The sequence below is a fragment of the Juglans microcarpa x Juglans regia genome, chromosome 8D (genome assembly GCF_004785595.1).
Source record: "Juglans microcarpa x Juglans regia isolate MS1-56 chromosome 8D, Jm3101_v1.0, whole genome shotgun sequence".
Classification (NCBI taxonomy): Eukaryota; Viridiplantae; Streptophyta; class Magnoliopsida; order Fagales; family Juglandaceae; genus Juglans; species Juglans microcarpa x Juglans regia.
The window spans coordinates 698,363-709,587 of NC_054608.1; the positions used below are offsets into that span (position 1 = coordinate 698,363).

At 35.9% G+C, this 11,225-nt stretch overlaps 1 pseudogene; it reads left to right on the forward strand.

Moving 5' to 3' along the window:
- The first annotated feature begins 2,739 nt into the window (after nt 1–2,739).
- Nucleotides 2,740–7,982, forward strand: LOC121243070 (annotated as a pseudogene).
- Nucleotides 7,983–11,225: the final 3,243 nt, after the last annotated feature.

Here is an 11,225-nt window from a genome sequence, read left to right on the forward strand (position 1 = left end):
CCTTCTCTGATGCAGATTAGGCTGGTTGCCTTGATGACCGAAAATCTATTGGTGGTTTTTGTGTCTTTTTCAGATCTTATCTTAGATCTTAGGGATCTAAAAACCAACCCATTGTTGCTAGATCATCCACAGAAGCTGAATATAAGTCTATTGCTAATACTGCTTGTGAATTAATTTGGCTTCAATCTTTGTTAAAAGAACTTGGAATCTTTCTTAAAACATCCCCCAATTTATGGTGTGATAATGTTGGGGCCACATATTTGTCTATTAATCTTGTTATGCATGTGCACACTAAACATCTTGAACTGGATTTTCACTTTGTGTGAGAATGAGTGGCTGCCAAGATTCTTAGAGTCTCTTTTGTTTCAAGTAAGGATCAACTGGTCAATATCCTCACCAAACCTCTTTTAGCTGCAAGGTTCTCTACTCTTCGTTCAAGCCTCACAATCTTACCTATGCTGCTTGTAGCGAGGAGGGATATTAAGGCATTTTCAATAACTGACTCAACCAAAGATACACATGAACAACAGAGGAGCAAAACAGAGGAATCACCTCTTAGCCACGTCATTCACAAAGAATAATTGATTGTAATTCAAAGAGTATTCTAGAATCCCATTCTGTTATTATACTATAATGTAAACGTGAAGTCTATATATAGCATTATGGGTACACAAGAGATATGAAAAATGAGAATCTTCAATAGAATTTTAGAAATTGGTTTCTCTTCTTGTCTTTTTGTCAAATACCTTCTCTATGTTTAATAGTTTGTAGCCTCAATCTTCAAAGAACAATCAGTCAGTATCGTTGTTGTTCCTAATAACCTACACTATGGGGCTTTGAACGCAGTATTCTTTTTTACCTACCTCTTAAGGTATGCATAAACTTGAATGGAATATATTATCAAATTGCATGCTTGATTCATTTGTGTTTATTTTCAGTGTCTTGAATGGTGTGTGTGCTCGCATAGAGCATTGGTTCTATGGACACAGGGCAGTAATTCATGTACCATAAGAGTGTGCACACAATTGGTGCAAGTCTGGGAAGCGGGCAACGCATTGACAACTAGTGTGAGTCAAGCAAGGCTGCAGACACCAAGCTAATTGACTGATCCTTCTACAGATGTTGATATTGATTATAAAAATAGATTAAGTGTCTTTTTCTTCAACATTTGCTCTGTTTCATACATATACATATATGCTTACATTTTAAAAAATTAACTAATTAAAACTACTCATTTGATGGTAATTTTCCGTGTGTTATGGTTCAGTTGGACTAAAAATGGCTACGTTGGTGAACAATTTTGAAAATGTAATGTGGCTCATCTTGGGATGCCATTTGATGAATGGTATCTATTGATCTCATTACTTTAAATTACAAATTTTATTTCTTGGAGGTTTCCGATATTATATCTCTATTGTGTTGTAGTTCCATGGAGGACAAAATGTTGAAAATATTGTCAAAATAATATATTATATTTATTATTTATAATATGTTGGAGATTTATTTTGGAAGTTATAATTATTTTGAAAAGAGAGAGATTAAGGAAAGTTTGTAAGCTTTTGCTTATGGCTATAATAATTTAGGTCCATTGTTGTGGTTGTAGCTGTCAAGTGGCTTAGTGGTATTAACTATCACTATCTACCTTGAAGGTAGAGGTTCAAACCACACCTCTATCAAAAAGGAGTTTTAATTATTTGCCCAAAGGATGGGCCCCTACCACGGGCCTAGTTTTGTGCGGCTTAGCCAGCACGAGGGACCATAACCCAGTTGGCCCAAGGTGCAAAAGCGCGCTAACCCATGTGCGTGCAATGTTTGGCACACAAGTGCTTGCAATGTTTGGCACACAAGTGCTTGCAAATAAAAATGCAAAAAGTCGCACTAGACTCGAACCTGGGCAAACTTTATTTGCAAAAAGTCACACTACTTGGGACTCGAACTTGGGCAAACCGGATGGTGGAAAGCAACATGACCGTTGGACTAAGTTCAACAATCATGTCACTTGGTAATAGGCATAATATATATACCTGTTCTGATCAAATTACAGAAAAATGAAAAGTCATAACTTTTCATTCACATCCTTTGGTTATCTATAAATAAACCAATTGACCTACGAATTTAACAGAGATTACAAAATGGAAAGAAGGCAATTTTCGAAATTCTCTCTCTCAAACGTTGTCATTTCTTCAAAACTTGTTATTAGGATCTATTCATTCTGCAGATAACAGATTTCTAATCTCATAGTTGAATAGCAAAATCTAAGAGTATTCAGGGTCTAATTTTGTATGTGCATAACACAGTTAAACAAACAGACTTGTTTTCATCTTCATTGTATTTTGGAGGCAAATTCGCTTGTAACTCGTGTGCATATCATTATTAGTGGGGGCGAATATTGTTTTAAGGAAAGCGATATTCGTAACGCACCTTGAAGCAAACTTTTCTCCCACTATTTTCTGTTTCGCAGCCCCTTTGTTCCAACAATCTTAAGACAATATTTGATTACTAATGGCACATAGTTTGAGAGAGTTTGCTGCGGATTTTGTAAAACTCAAACGCTTTGATGGAGCCAATTTTTGCCGCTGGCAAAAGAAAATGCACTTCCTCTTGGCCAGTCTCAAAGTGGTGTATGTTCTAACCACTCCTAGGCCATCTATAAATGAAGATGAGACAATCGCTCAAAGTCGGGCAAGGATCAAATGGGAACAAGACGACTACATCTGCAAGTGACATATTTGCAATGTGATGTCTGACACATTGTTTGACGCGTACCAAAACAAAGCAACTGCCAAGGATCTGTGGGACACACTTGAGGCTAAGTATCTTTTAGAAGATGCTACAAGTAAGAAATTTCTGACTATAACATTTCTCAATTATACCATGGTAGATTCTAGGCCTGTTGTTGAACAATTCAATGAGATTTTGCATATTCTTAATCAATTCTCTCAACATGAGATGAAAATGAATGAATCCATATCAGTTTCATCCATTATCGATAAACTTTCTCAATCATGGAAAAACTATAAAATAAGTTTCAAATATAGAAGAGAGGAAATGTCTCTAGAAGAATTAGGTCAACATCTTCGTATAGAAGAATAGATTAGGCTTAGAGACATTAATGAAGAGCGTGACTCTTTGACTTCCAACATGCACATGGTAGAAGAAGGAAAGACCCACAAACCTGGACAACCCAATGAATCCGGATATGAAAACTAGAAGAGAAAGAATAATTTTGGAAGAAAGCAAAGTCATCACTTCCAAAATGAGAATCAGAAAAATCTGGGAGTAAGTTGTTTCCATTGTGGCAAACAAGGACATTACAAAAGAGACTGTCATTTTCTTAAAAAGGAAAGATGGGAATCTGGTTCTATAGAGAATTATGAGGCCATGATCTCTGAGACTAATACTTTTGAAAGAGATAACTCTTGGTGGATTGACTCAGGAGCAACAAGGCATGTCTGTAAAGACAGGATCTTGTTCAAGAGGTACGAGCCAATAGAAGATGACCATGTTCTGTACATGGAAAACTCATCCACTGTCGTAGTTAAAGGCAAAGGGACCATAAAAATGGAGTTTACCTCCGGAAAAGTTCTTACTCGCAAGGATGTGTGTCATGTACCAGAAGTTAGAAAAAATCTTGTATCTGGTAGTCTTCTGAATAAGTTTGGATTTAAATTAATTTTTTGAGTCAGATAAATTTGTACTGACCAAAAATGGTAATTTTGTGAGGAAGGGATATTTAAGTGAAGGCATGTTCAAACTCGATATTATTAATTAAATTAATATTTTACTTAATTTATATTATTTGTGGCATTTTTGTTTAGAACACATTATGAATGTAAATGCAAACAAATAAAAAATGTGACTTTTATATATGATTTTTTCTATATATTGCTATGTTTATAGAATGCTTTTAAAGGATCAAGTTAATTGAATAGTTGTACAAAGCATTTTATGGTATTTAAGAAATATCATGGATTATGGTATTGAGTACAACGGATTTCCTTCGATTATAGAAGGAGGTTTCCTTCGGTTGTAGAAGAAATATAAATGTTAGTTGGGAACTGAGCATGATGATCAAATAAACCAGTGAATGGATATTTACCCTTGGTGGATGAGTAATCTCCTGTAATCAAAGAATCAAGCATGCATAACTTACTCAACCATAACGACTAAGTTTATAGCATTGGCTTCTTGAAACATAGAGGTAGAGTGGCTAAGAAATTATTGATAGAAATCTCAGATTTGGCAAAAATCAATGCCACCAATGTCTTTACATTGTGATAGTCAGACTATATTGTCACGGGCCTAAGCCATATATATAATGTCAAGTCTAGCCATATTAAGGCAATTACTCACAGATAGAGTAATTACGATTGATTTTACGAGATATTGCCGGAACAAGCATATCCATTAACTAAAGAACTTGCAAGAGATTTGATGTGGGACAGCAAAGGGATGGGTTTAAAGCCAAAACAATAAAATCATCAATAATGGAAACTCAACTCAACTCATGAACATATCATGACTTGAGTTCAATGAGCAAAGTACATTATATGTTCGTGGTTTATAAGCACTATGATATTAAATTAGTTTTTCAAACTAATTTACCATCCCAAGGTTTTAAGTGCTTGGTACTGTAATGAAAAGGAGAGGATGAGCAATAAGCTTTTAATAGACTTATAACATAGTTATGTTAAAATGTTTAGTTATAGGACACTTTCGATAAGTCTACCTATATGAGTGTCGGGGGTGGTGTCGCCTCCTATGCGAATTAGGCTTTGTCTCTAGAGCGCTCATGAAACTAGGATATAGACACAAGGCCAATCCACGTGTCGGCTTTTATGAACTACCCAAAGAGAAGAGAATTTATATGTGAGATATATCTGGCTAATTGTATAGAATCGCTAGTTCAAAGCATGTCTACTATGTCATTCTGGTTAGCTTTTATGTGTTTTCACTATGTGAAGGTTCAAGTCCTAAAGACACCTTCATTTATATATAAATTTTCCTATTCTAATCAGGATGTATTTTGAAAATGGTGAGGGATTGTTGGAAATATTTTCAAAATAATATATTATATTTTTATTTATAATATTTTGGGGATTTATTTTGGAAGTTATTGATTATTTTGGGAAGAAAGAGATTAAGGAAAGTTTGTAAACTTTTGCTTATGGTTATAATAATTTATGTCCATTGTTGTGGTTGTAGTTGTCAAGTGGCTCAGTGGTATTGACTAACACTATCTACCTTGAAGGTAGAGATTCGAACCACACCTCTATCAAAAAGGAGTTTTAATTATTTATACAAAGGATGGGCCCCTACCACGGGCCTGGGTGTGTGCGGCCCAGCCAGCACAAGGGCGCACAACCCAGTCAACCCAAGGCGCAGTAGCGCGCTTGCCCATGTGTGTGCAGCGTTTGGCACACAAGTGCTTGCAAATAAAAATGCAAAAAGTCGCACTGCTTAGGACTTGAACCTGGGCAAACCAAATGGTGGGAAGCAACATGACTGTTGGACTAGGTCCAACAATTATGTCACTTGGTCACAGGCATAATATACATACCTATTTTGATCAGATTACAGAAAAATGAAAAGTTATAACTTTTCATTCACATTCTTTGGTTATCTATAAATAGACTCATTGGCCTACGAATTCAACAAAGATTACAGAACGGAAAGAAGGCAATTTTTGAAATTCTCTCTCTCTCAAAAGTTGTCATTTCTTCAAAACTTGTTATTAGGATCTGTTCATTTTGTAGAGAACAGATTTCTAATCTCTTGGTTGAATAGCAAAATCTAAAGGTATTCAGGGTCTAATTTCGTGTGTACATAACGCAGTTAGACAAACAGACTTTTTCTAAGCTTCATTGTATCTTGGAAGCAAATTCGCTTGTAACTCATGTGCATACCGTTATTGTGGGGGCGAATATTGTCTTAAGGAAAGCGACATTCGTAATACGCCTTGAAGCAAACTTTTCTCTCACTATTTTTTGTTTTGTAGCCCCTTTTGTACCAGCACAAAACGGAGCCCTTGTGGCAATAGATTCCATGGATCAATCCAAGACAAAAGCTGATGGCCAAAAGGTTACCATCATGATGTTGCATGGTAGACTGATAGTTATCAAGTTTTGTGCTGGAAGGTAAATTTTTTGGGTTCACACTTTTGCAGACACTTAGAAGGCTGGCTCAAAATCGAGAAGCTGCCAAGGAAGAGTTGGTTAAGAACGAAAGTAATATTGCCATGCTAGTTTTTTATGATCTTCTATATATTGGATTAAATAGTGTTTTTAATTACGCTTCAGAGGTCTTTTTTAAGTCATGATTATTCAGTGTCCTAGGTGTTGTCCGAAACTTAATTATTTTAATGAATGAAACGTACTTGATCGTTTATAGGTTTTGTTTCTAGATAGGCATATGTCCAATAGCGGGAGAACAATTGACTCAGGCTCAAGCAGCTAGAGCAAAAGCTCTAGAGGGCATGCCAACAGGTGCTACAAGTTAACTCTTATTCCATTGAAATTCATTTTGAGGAGGTTGGGGGGTGGGTTGAGGAGAAACTAAACTCATTTTCTCTCGAGTTTGATATCAATACAAGGTATGTTTATTGCAAATGGATTTTCAAGAGATCATAGTCATTCAATGACTGGGAATGGGAAGGGATTTTGGGTATAGGTATATTTATGTGGACTGATACAAAATATTTTTAGATGTTTCCCTCTTCTGAAAAGTTGTTGCATGTGTACCACACCGATATGCGATAAATATCATTTCTATCATTACATACCTAAATGTTATTCATTGATCTTTGCTCATTGTATTTAAAATTGGAAGGGTGAGGAAGCCATTATTAGTATTATGTACTGCTATTAAATGATCTTGAAAGATTGAGTTTTTGACCTTATAGCTCAATGATTGTTTTTGAAACTAAAATAGTATGCTTTAATGATGATTTCTTGTAACTAATTGTATCTCCAGGAGCCTTGCCGTTTGACATTGAATATGCATGCTGCATGGATCAATGAGCATCAACGACTGATAAATGATCTAAGATCGGCCCTCTCTCTTATGGGGGTGACAATGAATTGCTACTTATTGTTGATGGTGTGATGGTGCATTACGATGAAATTGACATTACTTCCCTGGTCAGAGAGAGACTAACATTTTGAAGGTTCAGATAATTGGGAACCACCTTAAACCTTTGACAAATCAACAGTAGTGGATGAGCATATGTAATTTGCAGCAATTGTCCTAATAGACTAAAGATGCCTTATCTCAAGGGATGGAAGCTTTGCAATAATCTCTAGTAGAGACACTTTCTTCTACATCTTTGGGCCCTAGTGGTTCTGGAAATGTAGCTTACTAGATGGGACAAATGGCAATTGCCATGGGCAAGCTTGCAACACTAGAGAATTTTCTTCACCAATTGTAAATTTCTATAATAAGTAAAGCTTGAAAACAGATGATTGTATGAATGGAGACTTGTATAATTCTCATTACATTCGTGAAGATAAAAGACTGTACAAAGGGTCTATTTATACACTTCATTTACCCAAGTAAATCTGTAACAGACTTAACTAACTTATCTGTTTATTTACAATTTACATATGAAGCTCTCTGTTTGGCTTCTAGAGATTTTAACTCTAATTTCTCTATATGATTTTCTATATTCCAACACCAAGTAATAAATTAACCTCGCACATAATGCTTAGAATTAGATGAACTTGTTTTCGTTGCTTTGTGTGTGTGCGCGCACGCGTGTTGATGTTCAAAAGCAGATTCATCTATGCTAGGACAATAGGAAATTGTAACTATAACTCTTGTATTCTATTGCTTGCTAGGCTAGCCTTTTGAGGCAGCAAACGCTACAACAAATGCATCAAATTTTGATGACTCGCCCAGTAGCCCGTACACTTCTTGTCATCAGCGATTACGTCTCAAAACTCCGGGCACTCAGTTCATTATGGTTAGCACGCCCTAGAGAATGACATTCAACGAATCCTACTTTAGAACTTCGCAAATGCTTCTCAGATGATTAATTGGCTATGTATGAGGTCCATTAGGAGCCCCCTAATATAGCTTTGCATGGGTCCTCGAAGATGGAGAATGATCATGTGGATTGGACCAAGAAATTCATCTTCAAGTGCAGCAATTGATCATAGGTATGCATATCTGCTCTTGGCTCATTGAGATCTTTAATCACATTATATATTCGAGCGAGTAAAAGTTTAAAGCCGTTAAATGGAGGAAAGTTCTGCAAGATTTTTTGTATTAATGGAATGCTTTCTTGATTTTAACACTACAAGAAAATTAATTTTTTTTTATGACCAGTCATTTTCAGCGAAAATGATTATTTTATGTCAAAATGAGTTTATTTTTATCGTATATAGTCGTTATCATCACAAATAATCCGTCACAAATGCTTGTTTTTCTTGTAGTTTAATAAAATGCAAACCACCCAATCTCCTTTTTGTTTTTTCTTCGTGGTTCTTCAATATTAAGTAGAAACTTAATGTGTTGCACATTTTTTTTTAAACTTATTTTGCTTTTGAAATCAAGCTACAAAGATTCATTAATAAGCAGAAACGTTCTAAAATCACATTAATGGATAGGAACACACTAAGGAACCACCTTAGTGTCAACAACGTCATGACTTGAAGACGAAGTGAAAAAATGGTGTATGAGTTGCATGTTTGCCCGATCGAGAGTCTTTATGCGTGTAGCAATGTAATTTTTGGTTGATTGAAGGCCTCACGAAGGTCTAGCGAGGATTTAAGGAATTGTCAATTTTATAATTTTCGTTTTCCATAATATTACCGCAGTGTGTGTGATGACATGTCTTGCTAATAATTGATTTTGGCACTTCAAAAAAGAATGAGATAGAATTAAGCTTAGTCCACAAATGGATCTTTGACACAATGTTCAACCGAAATGAAAATCCTTGTAATCCTATATATTGACGATTTGCCCAACCGCTCTTGAATGAGGAGGCACGTTAGTTTCATGGCATGCACTCTTTCACTTTCCTCCGAAAGCCAAAAAAAAAAAAGAAAAGAAAAAAAGAGTGACTTCAAAACCTGTTTATTGGGCCCCAAAGTTCAATGCATCATTACATTATTCAAGTATGAATGACATGGAGGAGGAACCATCAGCGCTTCCGCCTCTTCATCCACTTTCTTCAGATTTCCAAATGCCCCCTGATGCCTAGTAAAGGAACGTCTACAATGCAACCAAACAAACAAATTCTGCAAGATCTGTTGTCGCCTATGAGTTAAACTTACACTTTCAGGGACCTTGGTCCTCTGAACTCTGCAATTATTGTAATGATGTATGCAATTGTGAGGTCATTCTTTTGGCAAATGAGACACGTATGGTTCATTTCCTTCATTTTTGTAGCATTCCACACTTTCACGTGGGATGACTATATTGTCATTGTTGTATGAGTTTCACAAGAGAAGTGAATTACAATAAAGAAGCTTAATTAGGCTTTCATTACTGAGATTGTGCAAATTATATACATGTTTGTGTGAAATATTACAGTAGTAACTAAATCTATATGTTCTTGACAATGAATCTTGGAATGGAAACAAAAAGCAAGATCATTTGTTGATTATAGAACAGTAGAATCAGAGTGATTTGAGTAATCTAATGAGCTGTCTTCACCCGAGAAATATGTGCAATCAATATGCTTAACAGTCCCCTGCAAACTAATGGGGAGAGTTCAAAGAATTAGCTTGTATCTAAGGAGAATGAAATAGGTAGAGGTAAGGCCCTTGGTGAACTTGTCTGCACACTCATAAGATGTAGGAATGTATTTGATTTGAAGATCTTTATTTAACACATTCTCCCAAATATATATAGTAATATGGGATTGAAAGTTAAAGCTATAGTGCCAAGATTGTCACAGTACCATACAGTCGGGGTGAAGAAAGTGAGATTTTAACTCAAAAAGAAGCATCCTTAACCAATGGAGTTCAACTGTAACTGTTGCTACAAGATACAGCTCTTTTCTTTTTAGTACACCATGAAATGAGCCACGGATCAAGATAGACACCAAAACCAACAGTGGACTTACAGTCATCAACATAACCTGCCCAACAGTATAAGAGAGCCACGAGAAAATTAAAGACCGTGAGTAATGGAGCCCTTAAGATATCTTAGCACCTTTTTGGTAGTAGTCCAATGAGAGGTTGCAGGAGAATAAAGAAACTGGAAAAACTTATTTACATCATAAGCAATGTCCAGTCTTGTTAAGGTGAAATATTGTAAGCTAGGCACCTACAATTTTTCTGTATTCAGTTCCATCAAGAAGGGAATCACCATCATGCTAAGACGGTTTGGTGCTAGACACAACAAGCGAAAAACAAGGCTTGGTGTAACTCCCCGGTCCTGCAGGAATCGAAGAGTTACCTCCTGTAATTTAAAACTCACAATTCATCAATGTATTTAAAGACTCCAAAATTTAAAGTCATCAGAATACTTAAAATCTCTTAATAAAATCTGTCAATTCTCATAAATCTTCTATGAGTAATTCGTTATGTTTAAATAATCATCTCATCGATGCTCCATAATCCTGATCCTTAGCTAAACTATTCAAAATCATCTTAAAAATATTTGGAGATAAGGGGTGAGTTATCAACAACTCAGTAAGCATAGGACATATGCTAGTGTGCAAATATGAGCATTTACAAAGTACAGTATGCAGTATAAAATATTTTACCGAGTTATTAAGCAGAACAAAATATGTTTTCAAAAGTAACAAAGCGATGGTTTTAAGATAAGTAAAACCCAGAGTACTTTGGCATAACATAACCTGAGCATCATCATCACATCAAAACAGAGCATCTCACAGAGCAGAGACCATGTTTCAGCCCCGTGGTAGGGTTGTGCTAACCCCGGTGGCCAAATCGGGCAGAGACAGAGGTGAAATCTTTCCTTTATTCTTCTCAGAGCCCCGAGTGTGCACACAGGAAAGACCACAATAAAACCACTTTGTTTCCAAAGTAGGTGCACTCAGAGACAGAGAAGTTGGTACCAACCCAAACAGAGCAGAGCATAGCAGAGCAGAGTAGAGACAGAGTCGGATACAAAATCAGTACACCATGCCAAAAGTTTTCAGATGTCATATCAAAACAGATAGTACCAAAACATAACCAGGTCATTCTTACATAATGAAAACAAAAGTCGAAGTATCTTTCTAAATAAATGCACAATTTTTCAGAGTTATCAAA